At 38.0% G+C, this 13238-nt stretch overlaps 1 long non-coding RNA gene across 1 annotated transcript in view; it reads left to right on the top strand.

The window, feature by feature from the left end:
- Positions 1 to 1761: 1761 nt before the first annotated feature.
- LOC122138944 overlaps positions 1762 to 13238 on the top strand; it is a 51453-nt gene continuing 39976 nt past the window's right edge. The window contains exons 1-2 of the long non-coding RNA XR_006155928.1: positions 1762 to 2052; positions 10298 to 10423. This is a non-coding gene — a long non-coding RNA (uncharacterized LOC122138944). The remainder of the gene's footprint in view (positions 2053 to 10297; positions 10424 to 13238) is intronic.

Consider the following 13238-nt stretch of genomic DNA (forward strand, 5'->3'; position numbering starts at 1 on the left):
TTTATAGTGTATTTTTAATATTGTCATCAGTATTGATGAAGTCAGCTGCACAGACACATACACATAAATATGCATTCTCCATAGACAAATATGTATATTCTATAGGTGCACATCACGTATGCTCAGATGCATATGTAATCACATGCATGCATTCACACTTTAATCAATTGCTCATACGCTTTAATGGATTTTTAGCCCCAGTTTGAAAACTTTACCTTCATTCTTACCTTAGCAACTGTCGTCATTCACCCATTATCTGACAAGCATATTTTTTTCCTATGTGATTTTAAGGGAACTCTGTGTGTTTGCATAGTTTTAAACAATGTTTTACCTGAAATCATATGAAATGCAATTGTTCAATGCAGTTACTCTAACCATGGGTCAAATAGCAAGTGTCATAAATTGTCTGTATTCATTCATTTTTATTTTAATGTACATGGATGTGCTGCAGCCATCATTTCAAAACCCAGAAGACTAATTCATGGGTCCTTTTGAAAATTTCCTATGGGCTTTTTCAGTTCATTAATAAAAAAAGGTCTGTGGTAAAGATAACTTGACAACACTTGGATGTTTTGTTGCACGATGTATATCACAGTTGGTATAAATTCCATTAAATGCAACTGTTTAATGCAGTTACAATAACCATCTCTCAAATAACAAGAGTGATAAATTGGCTTTATTTTTTTCATTTAGTTTTATTTTCAAAAGGGATGGATATAGAGTACTGCAGCCATCATGGCAAAACCCAGAAGACTATTTCACCATGGGTTCCCTCATGAATAACATTCTCCTCAAGGTTTTTATAATGGGTTTTTAATTCATTAGTAAAACAAGGTCTATGGTAAACATAAATTGACTATACTTGACGTTCTGTTGTAGGCTACAACATAAACTACAAACACTCCCACCCAAACATCCTTATTACAAACATACACTTGTAAAAATAAACTGCTTTCAAAAATTCATGTTTTCACAATGGGTGTGTGAAATTTACATTGTAGAGCAAAATAAGTATCCAAGTATCCAAGTATCGTCCATTTATATTTACCACAGACCCCATATACATAAAAAAAAAAAAACATTCCTGAGGGAATTCTTCCGGGTTTTGACATCACAGCTGCATACCTTTTTATATGTGAACATGTGGTAGCTAATTTATATTAAATGTCTATATATTTCAATACATTATATCATATTTGACACCCCTAGTCTGCAAAAGTTTATAGTTTATTCTGATATGACGAATGTTTGAAGTGAATATATGTGACCCTGGACCACAAAACCAGTCATAATTTGACACTGAGATTTATACATCATCTAAAGCAGAATAAATAACTTTCCATTGATAGCCAATGGCTTGTTAGGATAGGACAATATTTGGCCGAGATACAACTGTTGGAAAATCTGGAATCTGAGGGTGCAATAAAAAAAAAAAAAATAATCAAAATATTGAGAAAATTACCTTTAAATTTGTCCAAATGAAGTTCAATGCATATCACTAATCAAAAATTAAGTTTGGCTATTTAAAGTAGGAAATTTACAAAATATCTTAATGAAACATGATCTTTACATATCCTAATGATTTTTGGCATAACATTTTGAGAACATTTAATGTATTGTTATACAAATAATATAGGCTACCTGTGCTACTTATGACTTGTTTTGTGGTCCAGGGTCACACATAGGCTATCCACTACTCAGTGTCTAGGGAACATTGAGCATTGCGTGAATCAGATGCAGCGATGGTCAGCTCTATTGTAAAGCATGAGGTGACCGGTCTGTCTGTGTCAAGTTCACTGTTCAGCCCACTGTGTTGCGTGTCGGAGAATCTCGCTGCGTTCAGTTGTAGTGTGGGCTTAGCTGTGCCATTGACGCTTGATCGTTGCTGAGGGGGATTGCCTCGCGAGTGGGCGGGAAACTGAGACCGCGAAAAAGCAAACAGTCAAGCGCGCTCTGTAGCGGAACGTTCTCGCGCGGTTACCATGACGCTGAGAGTGGGTAAACGCCGCTCTGTCGCGCTGGCTCTGACCTCTGGGTTGGTATTTGTTTGAGGTGAGGAGAGCGATTCCAGAGGTTTGTGTATGTCTGTGTTGTGGGTGCGAGGGTACTAGGATCTTTATGATCACGTTTGTGCTGTCCTCGTGACGTGTAACTTACCTCATGCATGGCGACAGTGTCAGAGGGGTTTTCCTTTAGACTGATGCTTTCAGTCGGTTATGATGGTCCAGTGGCTCTCGCTGAATTCAATCCAGTTTTTAATGTTGTATATTTTGTCATTCTAATGACATAATTATAAAGACATAGTGTTGTTATCATTCAACTTGCTTTAAACATGTTGACTCTAATGGCCGGAATACGCTACACAACTGAACAAATTTAATACTAGGCACCAAAGACTTATTGACTTTGTGAATAGTTACAGAGGGGAAAAAACTGAGCATCATATTCTAAACAACTGAGAATCACACTGTACCAGAGTTTAAAGTTGTTCTGAATGCAACAAACTTGATTGTCATGCAAAATGTTTTTCATTTTGGTATACCATAACCATGAAAGTGTGCTTGCGAAGAGTATTTTGGGCCCAATATTAGGTAGATTCTCAGCATTGTAGTATAGAATGAATTTATGTCTGCTTGCCCAAATTCACAGTACATGTATTATTTTCTACCAGAACTGTTATGTATGCTTGTATGCATTTGGTCAAAAAGGGCAACTCACTTTCAATATTGATATTTAGTTGCAAGCTCTCTATTCCTCAGGGCCTGAATCTGGCACTACATTTGTCTACTTTTAGTGCAGAATTACCAGTATTTGTTGACAGGCTGCATACTTGCAGCTTTTTAAAGACAAAATTTCACATATCACATATACACACACATATGCATACTGCACACAAATTTTGCATATAGTGAGCTGACCTACACTAAACCATTCCTTGATGCTGTAAAATAACCACAGTGATCACAGAAAAAAACATGTTTTATACAAGATTAACATATTTTTATTGTAAGTAGGTGTATAAGTTTAAAAGAAGCAGCTGTGTGTTCTGTTGTTTGCATCAGTTTCATTTACCAGAATGTGTATTATGAACCTGTGTGCAATTGCACTTGCTTGCACAATGTTGTTGCTGTAAATGCCAGTAATCAGATTACGGCGTTTGTTAGCATAGCGATTAGAAGAGTAGGCCTGTCTGTTGCTTCACATTTTAACTGATCAATAAATGCCCTAATGACACAGAAGAGGGCACATTTTGTTAGACAGAAAAACAGAGCAGAAGGGAGGGGGGAGTGGAAGAAAGATATTTCAAGACTGTACTGGAAGTCATGTGGTATTTCCACTAGAGGACCCCCTACTTCCTGGTTTCTGTCGAGTCCCCGCCCATGCCCTAATATGGTCACTTTTGAGAGTAGCATGTATGCTGCGTCACTGCTGAAATTATGCATCTCCTTCCTTCTCACCCCCTCCCCATCTCCTTTCCACACTGTTTTTGTTCTCAGAGCATTTGGCAGTCCTCTTATGTACTGCCTTTACAAGCGACAGCTTGTTCTTTTGTACAGGCCGTCCTGCCCTTGCATATTACTTAACACATTTGAAAAGTGCTATTGTTAGGAGAATTCAAATATAGATGTAACACAAAAACAAAGAAAATCTTCTCTTGCATATTGAGGAAACACACTGGAGTAGTATAAAGGGAAAGTTTTTGTTTTTGTTTTTTCACACGAGAAGTCACCAGGGTTCATCCCAAAGGACTGATTTTTATATTTGCATTAAAATGTGAGATCCGTATTTGCATACAGAATCTTGATGCACATGGGGAATTTCTTGTCTGACCAATGCAAATCGAATAGTTTCATTTTGAACTAATATTCATATTTATAGATCTAGTTGATATTGTAAAATAATATTTCAATTTATGCGTTGCACATGGAGTAATTAGTTGTGAGAAATTAACAATAAAATTACATATGCATTGATAGCAATTAAAATTCAATGCGTTTAATACAGATATGTCTTTTATAGTGTATTTTTAATATTGTCATCAGTATTGATGAAGTCACATGACCTTCATGCTGATAGTATTTTAAAAAAATCTGTAAATTATGTCCATAGTACTGCCTTATCTGTATATTTATTGTGCATTTGTAACATATTGTAGACACTGTATATCCTGTTTTTAATGCTTATTGCCCTTCTGGTTAGATGCTAACTGCATTTTGTTGCCTTGTACCTTACATGTGCAATGACAATAAAGTTGAATCTAATCTTATCTAAACAAAAGAAATGAGCAAATAAGAGAAGATGGGATGAGTATTTCATGTCAAATATGAAGATTGGTCGAAAATCTGTTTTCTGTAATCCATGTGTGGTGTTTTCCACCAGCAGCATTCTCTTTAGGGTGAGAGTTATTTTAGAAAACCACAAATGTACTGATCTTAAAATTTATGCTTGTGAATGTGTCAGAGGACTCTGAACTTTCATTATAAGCCAGGCTGTCACATCACAGTCAAAGCTCCATTGATGTTTTTGTGAGTAACCTGGTTGTAAACACTCCTCACCTACACTGCCCGTCAGCATCGCCCACTTACTGAGTGGAGCTGTAGGATGGCTCTTGTGGTTCCAGTATGAGAGACCTTTGAAAGCCCACATGTATGCAAACACACATTCACAAACTGCATTTTCAGATATTTAATTTGCACAGCTGATGTTTGTTTTCTGATTCAAATGAGATACAAGGGATTACCTGGATGAATATGAAAATGAGATATAAGAGGAAGAGGCTTTTATGGTGAATGAGGTTGTTTGACTTACAGTTGCAGTCTGCAGCCTCAGAGATGCAGTAAACAGTAAATGCATGCTTTAACATGACTCATATTAATAGCCCCCAGTGCATTGAACTCCTGCTGCTGCATTGCGCACAAATCAAGCAGTCAAACGCAATGTTCAAAGTTCACGCAATGTCATCTTTTACTCCATTTAATGACCTTTCAAAGAGCAGCCAACTATTACCCAATGGTTCACATGACATATTATCCATGCCAACATGAAAATAAAAACAAGAGAGACTGATCCTGTGTTTCTAGATGCATTGAGTACCCTGAGTATGACAACTTCCAAGGCACATCAAGACATTGAGAAAATAATCATTAAATTATAGATGCAAATAGTAAAATGCTCTTCTATGAAGATACCTGCAAGGCTTTTCATGTGGAGGTCAAAGCACTGTGATGCCTGCATTGAGAGCTTTATAAGTCTTTTTAAGTTGAAGTTCAACCTTGTAAGATTATGATTTTGTATTATATAGGGTTTGAACAAAATACTGTGAAAACCTGGGATATAGGCAGGTGTTTTACCACCATTTGCCCTTAATGCAGTTTCCAGCCTTAGAGTATATTCATCCAACTTTTGCATCATTTTCAGGGGAATAATGACTATAAAATTATCTGCCAGTTGCTTCAGAGATGTTGGAGGAGAGAATCTGCTTCTCCTCTCTTTAAAACTGCAAACAGTGGATTAATAATAGGTTAGGATTAGATTAATATGGCCACGGTAGATGCTGTAGTTCATCTTGTTGCTCCAACTGTCCAGGTATTATGATCATGACTCCATTTTTTTTTTTTTTTTTGCAATTTTGCATTGGCGTCTCTGATTAAAGTTACAGCAATTGTAGCTCTTTCATGAATTTTGGCTTTGTGAAGTTGGGTTTTTGTTGTCTTCAATGTGAATATTGCGATTTGCTGCAGTAGTTCTGTGTTGTTTTTTACAGTTATAATCATTCACTTTCGGTTTTCAGCTCTATCCTAAAGTCTTGCCATGCTTTGTGTACCTAGTCATAATCGCAAAGACTGTTGTTCTTTTAAACACCATACAGCTGGGCTGTTAAGTTTGCAGATGCTCCTGCTAAACAGGCTTCCATAATTAGTCAGACAAGTCTGTCATTTCACCCACGACTTGTACTAAACATTGCTGAACACAACTTATACTACGTTGCTATACAACCTTGAGATTATAGACAACGAAACAAAAAAGATAAGTGAAAAGATTTTTTTAGAGAGTTTTCATAGTTATGCTCTATTGACATCTCTAGTTCTTAGAGATTTGCTGTCTCTCACCTCCTCCCATTCCACCTGTTCTGAGCGTCTGGAGTCTGGCAGCAAACCTGGGCTCTATGCCCGGGTCAACACTTCGCAATATGACAGACTCAGAGTGTTCCCAGAGTGCAGCTTCAATAACTGCTGCATGGCAGATCTGTCTGCATGAGCTTAGTCCTCATGACCAAATAATCCATGACCAAATGTATAATTTCAAGATAAATTGCATTCATTAGAAAAGAACTATAAATAGGTTTTTAGCAGAACCAGCAACTGGATTCATCCACATTTTTGGTAAATGCAGCATAACATATCATGATAACCCAGTCCGTTAAAAATCAGACTGGGAATTGCAAGCACCAGCATGTTCTTCCAGCCTCTGTTCCCACACTTTTATGGAAGTACATTTTCACACACTAATTTTTTTCCTCCATAGGGAACAAAGCTTTCCCTGAATCCCAGTATTCTCTTTCGAGGCGGGGACATGCAGTTTTTGCCTGCGGGCGAGAGTTCTTCATCAACCTGAGCTGTTTTCTTTCTCTGCCTGGCCTGCTTGACCCGTTTCTCTTGCTGCAGTCCCGGAGGAACTGGTTCCTGTTTGTGAACTCCTGTGAGGAGCTGAAGACTTGCGTGTGTGAGAGAGAGGAAAAAGAATTAATCTCATTCCTCCTGTAACAGACAGAAAGTTCCGCATCTGTTTAACTCAGCAGGCATGTTCTGTTACCCTACTTTAAACAAAACTGTTGTCATTATTTATAATGGATATTTATGCTTAGATATGCTTGGTATTTGTCTCTCTTCCCAGCACACAATGTACAATTCAGGTGCAGTTTCTGTAAATGTTTCAGTCTTGTGATTTAAGTCTTTTATGGAATGTTGTTTATGGAAAATGTAAGTGCTGCTTACCAGTGCAAAAGTTGAGACCACAATGCTAGGGTGTTCTGGTTGTTAAGCAACTGATCTGTCAAAATAGCCCATCTAGTTGGCGCCGATAGCCTTGTGGGCAGCACGCTGACATACAGCACTGTTGCGCTACAGGTGTCCCGAGTTTGAATCCCAACTTGAGGACCTTTCCCCTATCTATCTCCCACTTCTCTTACTGCCAGTTCTGATCTGTCCTATCCCAATAAAGGCAAAAAAAAGTAAATAAATAAAATAAAAATAACCCATGAAGACTCTATGATATGCTGCCTTCACGTGCTATTGGAAATTTCCTATTTCCCACTTGTGAAATCGTGATTACGAGCTTGTTGCATTCAAGTGCTTTGTTGTTGGAAAGAATAAAATATATCATCCCATTGGTTGGCAATCATATAAACATTCACCTCGCTAGATAGTCAGTTTACTGACAATTCTGTAATTTTGGTCAAATACTTGCTTATTTCACCATTTATAAAACATACAATATGCTTCAAATGATCATTCATATATAGCCTATAAATACCCTACTTTAGCAACAAGACAAAGTGATGTAGCTGTTGTAAGAATAAATAGCACTGACAGCAGGAATGGTTGTCCCCTCCACCATGTTTAAAGTTTATGAACCAACCAACTCGGAAAGTCTGGTTTCCAAGTAGTCAATACGACTTGAGAGGCGTTAACGTCTTATTTCCGATTAGGAAACTCATATTTACGATAACACCGATAGCATGTGAAGGCAGCATTATTCTGGTTCTTTAATATGGTTCCTTCCTTCAATGTCAAGTCTGTCGGGTTTTTATAGTCTGACAGTTCCGACAATCTTAAAGGTGTGGTTACATGATTGGATCATGCAATGATTGGATTTCTATTGAATTTTCCAGAGAAAATGTAAATGTGACCTTCCTTTGATAACATTACATGTTTTAATGTATCATGTTTGTAGCATAAACAAAAGAAGTTGAATATTAAGGCTTAAGGATTAAGAAGGCTTAGAGTCTTTTTTATATAAGTTTCATTCCTCAGAGATGTTTTAAACTTGCTGATTTGCACACATTGTCTAAAGTCTGAGATTTAAGGTAAGTATCACTTACAAATATATGAAGCATCTGACCCTATCAGTGGAATGGAGAAAAGGTATTCAGCACATTATTGCACTTCTAATATCAACAGCAGGTCAAACTGAACATCAGAAACTGTTTTTCTTTGTGAAAGATTCCCTTTGAAAAACCAAAGCTCTACACTCAGTCCAAAATCCAAAAGAGATGAAAATACTCATTTCTGGTTTAAGGTCGGTGCTGTCCAAGCTGCTTAATTCTGAATCATTCTGAATGTTTCCTGTTTTGAGTGAGGCTATGTTGCATTTGCAAGTGGTGGGAAATCTCACACTCTCTCTCTTGTTTCACACCCACTATGTGCCCCTCAAAAAACACTGCAGAAGCAAAAACATCTGCTGCAGTCTGTGGGAGAACAATGAATTAAAACTCAAAGCCCAGAGCCCAACACAAATATACAATCTTAGGGTTTTTTAGGGTCTTTCCTTTCCTGTTGCTGCATGAACCTGCTGTCAGTCACTCTGTTTGTGAAGACCGTGAGAGCTGAAATTATATAAGAGCTCACATGACTCAAACTGTGAGAGGGCGCTCTAAGGAAACAAGCATGGGCCTGATGGCTGTGCTTCTGTAAGATCTGATCACCACCTTTTGAACAATGGTTGTGTCAATGATGAAGGCTGATGATGCAAACCTCAATAACAAGGAGAGTCCAAATTTCCTCCTGGAGGGCTAATGTCCTGCAGAGTTTAGCTCCAACACACTTGCCTGAAAGTTTTTAGTGAGGCCCTGTCCCAAATCGCACACTTATTCCATCTGTGCCATTTGGGACAGGGCTTAAATCTAGAGAAGACCTTGAATGATGTAGCTCATTAAGGTGTGTTTATTTAGGGTTGGAGAGTGGAACTCCAGGAACAAGTTTGGACACCCATCTCAATCACAGATCGGGGACTGGAGGACTACTTTTCTGCAGAGTTCAGCTCCAACACACCTGCCTGTAATTTTTAAGCAATCTTGAATGCCTTGATCAGGTGCATTTAATAAAACTTTGCAGGATGTTACATCTACTGTTATTCCTGTAGTAGATGATGTCACATACACTAGCAGTGGTTTCCAACCACATTTCTGGAGCTGCATCAACACTGCACATTTTGCATCCCTCTGAAACTCCCCTTTCAGATCTTAGAGTCTCTACTAATGAGCCGATGATCTGAATCAAGTGTGTTTGATTATGAAGATAAGCAAAATGTGGAAATCACTGTCCTATAGGGCCTGTTTACACCTGGTCACTTCATGCATTTTCTCTGATCAGATAGCAATCCAATTGTGAAAAGACCAGGTGTAAATACCCTCCGAAACGCTATCGAGATGCATTTAAATCCAATTGCTCAAACCACTTCAAAAGGTGGTCTGGGCCGCGTTCCAGACTAAACTGAACAAGTGTCAATACATCTGGTTGTTGTAACTGCATATGCAAATTTTACTGCTGGCAAAATATTAAAATAATAAATGGGTGAGAGCATTTTATAGGCACAAATGAAACTGAAAGTAAGTCGCAGATGCTAAACACACAATTATCCTCATTAAAAGTAGTGAGACTAACTTATCTTTCCAGTGATGATGCTGTGCTCTCTGCTGTTGTGGTCTTTGATCTTGAAATTTGCTGATAATGAATAATATACGGGGCTTATATGTTGCTTTTATTAACGTGAACTTCATGAATTTTGAATATAGTGCAGGAATTGAAGTGAAATTTATGTGGCCAAGTGTAAATGGAAATGTTTTAACAAATTATAGATATCCGATCAGAGAAAATGCATGAAGTGACCAGGTGTAAATAGCCCCATAGAGTTTGCTTACTGTTTGCAAGGTCATCAAAAACTTTGGAACAGAATATTTGTGTTGGTCCAAGGCTTCTCTGCTAAATTTTGACCTGGAATTAATTTCTAAGGCCATGAGAGGCAGCCTATTAAGTCGAGAAGAAAAATCCAAATTACTCATTCTTCACTGTGGCTGTGAAGAGTTGGTAGGGCCAACTCAGCAGGGAGTTGAGGTGTTGGTTAATTAACCATCTGACAAACACATTCGTGGGCACCAACTCCCTTCATTTTTCAAATACTTATGGAAATTTGGCTAATAGGAAAAAATGTTTAGTGAGCTGCTAGCTTCTAAAGATCTGAGTGTGTTTGTGATTAACCAGCCCTGCTGAATGTTTAACGTACTGCTCTGATTTAACAGCTTCCATTGGACCGTCATCATTGTCACCTTAACCTGATTCCTACCCTTCAGGTCTGGAATTAACATCTGATGTCTCATCCACAAGAAGATGATTTAGGATCCAGATGAACCTAAACAGGTTTGAGGGTAAGTCAGAAGCATATTTTATCTCACTTAAGCACTGAACTTTGAGTTAACCTGATGAGAGTTAATATTCTTTTAACTGAGACCTAGTTTACCTTGAGAGTTTGTGTAGTGGCCCATCCACCTGAATGCATGTATCCTGATGCGACCCACCCTTTTTAGCCTGCTGGAAATATAAATCTCCTCAACACTGCTTTTCAGTTACTAATAATCTCCACAGGAGCCATGCTTCACAACATAGCTTGATTTCATGCATAAATATCTCATTTCATTTCCCTTCAGAGTCGGCTCTAATGCGGCAGCAATGTCCTTTGTTGACTCTTAAAGTCTCGAGAAGGACAGCATGTGTACTTATTAATAACCTGATGGGTTTCTAATGGGAATCTGATCTGATGCATGCATTTTAGGACATAGATGTTCCTGCAAGACTAACCTTCAGCTTCCATCACCATGATGACCTAATTTCCAATGGCTGCGATGTGTGATACACTCAATCAGATTTGGTTGGCATACAACTTCAAGTAAAAGTGCCAAACCCTTTTTTAGTATTTCCTCTCGCTCGCACTCTACAAATTAAGCGTTTGCCTTGTGCATCCAGTTGAATCCCTATTGTTTATTTTGAAGGAGAGATGGTGTAGTTGTGCAGAGCTGAAATATCATCCAGGCTGCGCCTCTAATGACACAGCACTTCAGAGAGCTGTTATACGGTGATCTCACTATCACTGTGTAAGTGAGATGAAATATTAATGACGGTGCTGCACCACCTTTGTTTTCTACTGTTCTCCCACAGTAGAGTGCTTGCGCAGGCCGCTTGCTGTGTTTGTGTTTGGTTTGTGACGTCTGTTGAAGGGGTAACGTGCTGAGGATTTGTTGTATAAACATTGCATTGAACATGATGTGCACCGGGCCCAACGTTGTCAAGGAGAAACTGGGAATCAAATTCCTATCTCTAAATGCCTACGCAGATCATACACATGCAAACGTATGTGCATATGGATAAATGTACACTTTTAAGTACAAACATCTAAGTTACATATACCAGGAATATGTTTTGCTCTTTAACCCATAGTTTTTACCTTTTTGAGAAATTCACACTATTGCACATTGTCAATTCCATCATAGCCAAAAATGTAGTGGTAATGACCTGTTGCTGAACTTGCGGTAATGACATTTTTAAACTGTTTAGAGAAAAACTGATTATTGTAACTGCTGAGCAATAGCTGTTACCATAATCTTAAAAATAACCAAAAACCTTTTGTTGCGGTAATGAGTATTCTGAAACTTTTGAATAAATAGTTTGAAATTTGCGCTGTAGTCTTTTTATTTCACAAAGATTTCAAACTTTTTTCAGTGCTCTTCAAGACTGAATTTATTATTTTGTAGTGATTTGGTTTGATAAATTTGGTTTGGATTTTATGTAAAAATAATTTTTATAAAAATACTATCGCAAACAAGAAAAATTAAAACAGTCACAACTTAGCAATGCCCTAAAACAATCCAGAATTTCCTAGCAATCACAGAGCAACACCTACTGTAGCACTGCAATTTCTTCAGAAAATGTGAATATCTAGTTTTCCCACAAAATAAAATTAAAAATCATATCATAAAAATATATTTTATAAATATAAATACATACATATGTATAACATATAAATAACATACATAGTGAGCATCAAGTTAAGCGTAAATCATCTGAAAGCATATAATATTCCGGATAAAAGAGGATAGGGATAAAAAAATTAAAATAAATCCCACGATTTTAGCCTGCACATTTGTGCAGATATTTGCTACTATAATAACACACTCATATTTCCTTCAGAAAGTTTTCCAATGAAATGGCATAAAACTCTTATTAAATTAAGCATAATCATATTTGCTGGTATGCAGCTAGTTATTATTCCTATAGGCTCAGCACATCCCTGTCCTGATCGGATCAGCACATCACTGTCCACCAATCAGGAGATCTTGTGTTGCACTGAGCTCATGCACTGACTCACCAATCACATGATTTAAAAGGAACCCCTCATCTGTTTTTACTCCTCCCTTTCCTGCTTTTGCTTTGCTCTCTCCATTTCCAATAACACTGTGTCTTCCGGGAAAGAGAGACGGAGCAGAGATTGAGACTGTGTGTGTGTGTGTGTGTGTATGTGTGTGTGTGTGTGTGTGTGTGCGCGCGGCACGCAGGAGCGCCAATTCCCTCTTTTTCCTCTATGAGGTCAGACTAGATTTTGTGTGCCGATTTCAACTCTGGAAAAGTAGGTGGCCTGAGCCAACTAAGTCAGAGAGTGAGGGTGTGTGGACCTCTGAAGTGACTTCATTGTCTGCTTTACTGGACTGCTGCGATTACACTTCATTGTCATGCGCTTGTTTTCCATTTATGGTCATTTGTTGCACAGCTCTTTGTGAAAAGATTACAAATCATTCCAAATGGAGGGGCTTTCCAGCACCAAACACAAAATACTTTTGATATACAGAAAAGACAGTGTGACATCAGTTCTGAGGAACTGGCAGAAGCTGCTGTCATGTGATGCTGTGTCAAGATGAGATGAGCTCATGAAAAACAAAGCACCTGACATTCACACTGTCTTTCTCCAGATGTTTGAACTTTATGTTTGAACTGATCTGCTCATCACATTTATGCTGATGTAATTTACAGGAAAGTGATCTCAAATGCAATAACTAAGTTGGTGCTTGCTAAAGCCCCGTTTACACTGACACTGATTAAATCACACAATGTTGCTGTGCTTCTAGGAATCGTTCCTACTGCAGCATCTGACTGTATCTGCATTCCCTTCATTAATCGATGCTTCACATCACT

This window comes from Cyprinus carpio, chromosome B11 (genome assembly GCF_018340385.1).
Source record: "Cyprinus carpio isolate SPL01 chromosome B11, ASM1834038v1, whole genome shotgun sequence".
NCBI classification, from domain to species: Eukaryota; Metazoa; Chordata; class Actinopteri; order Cypriniformes; family Cyprinidae; genus Cyprinus; species Cyprinus carpio.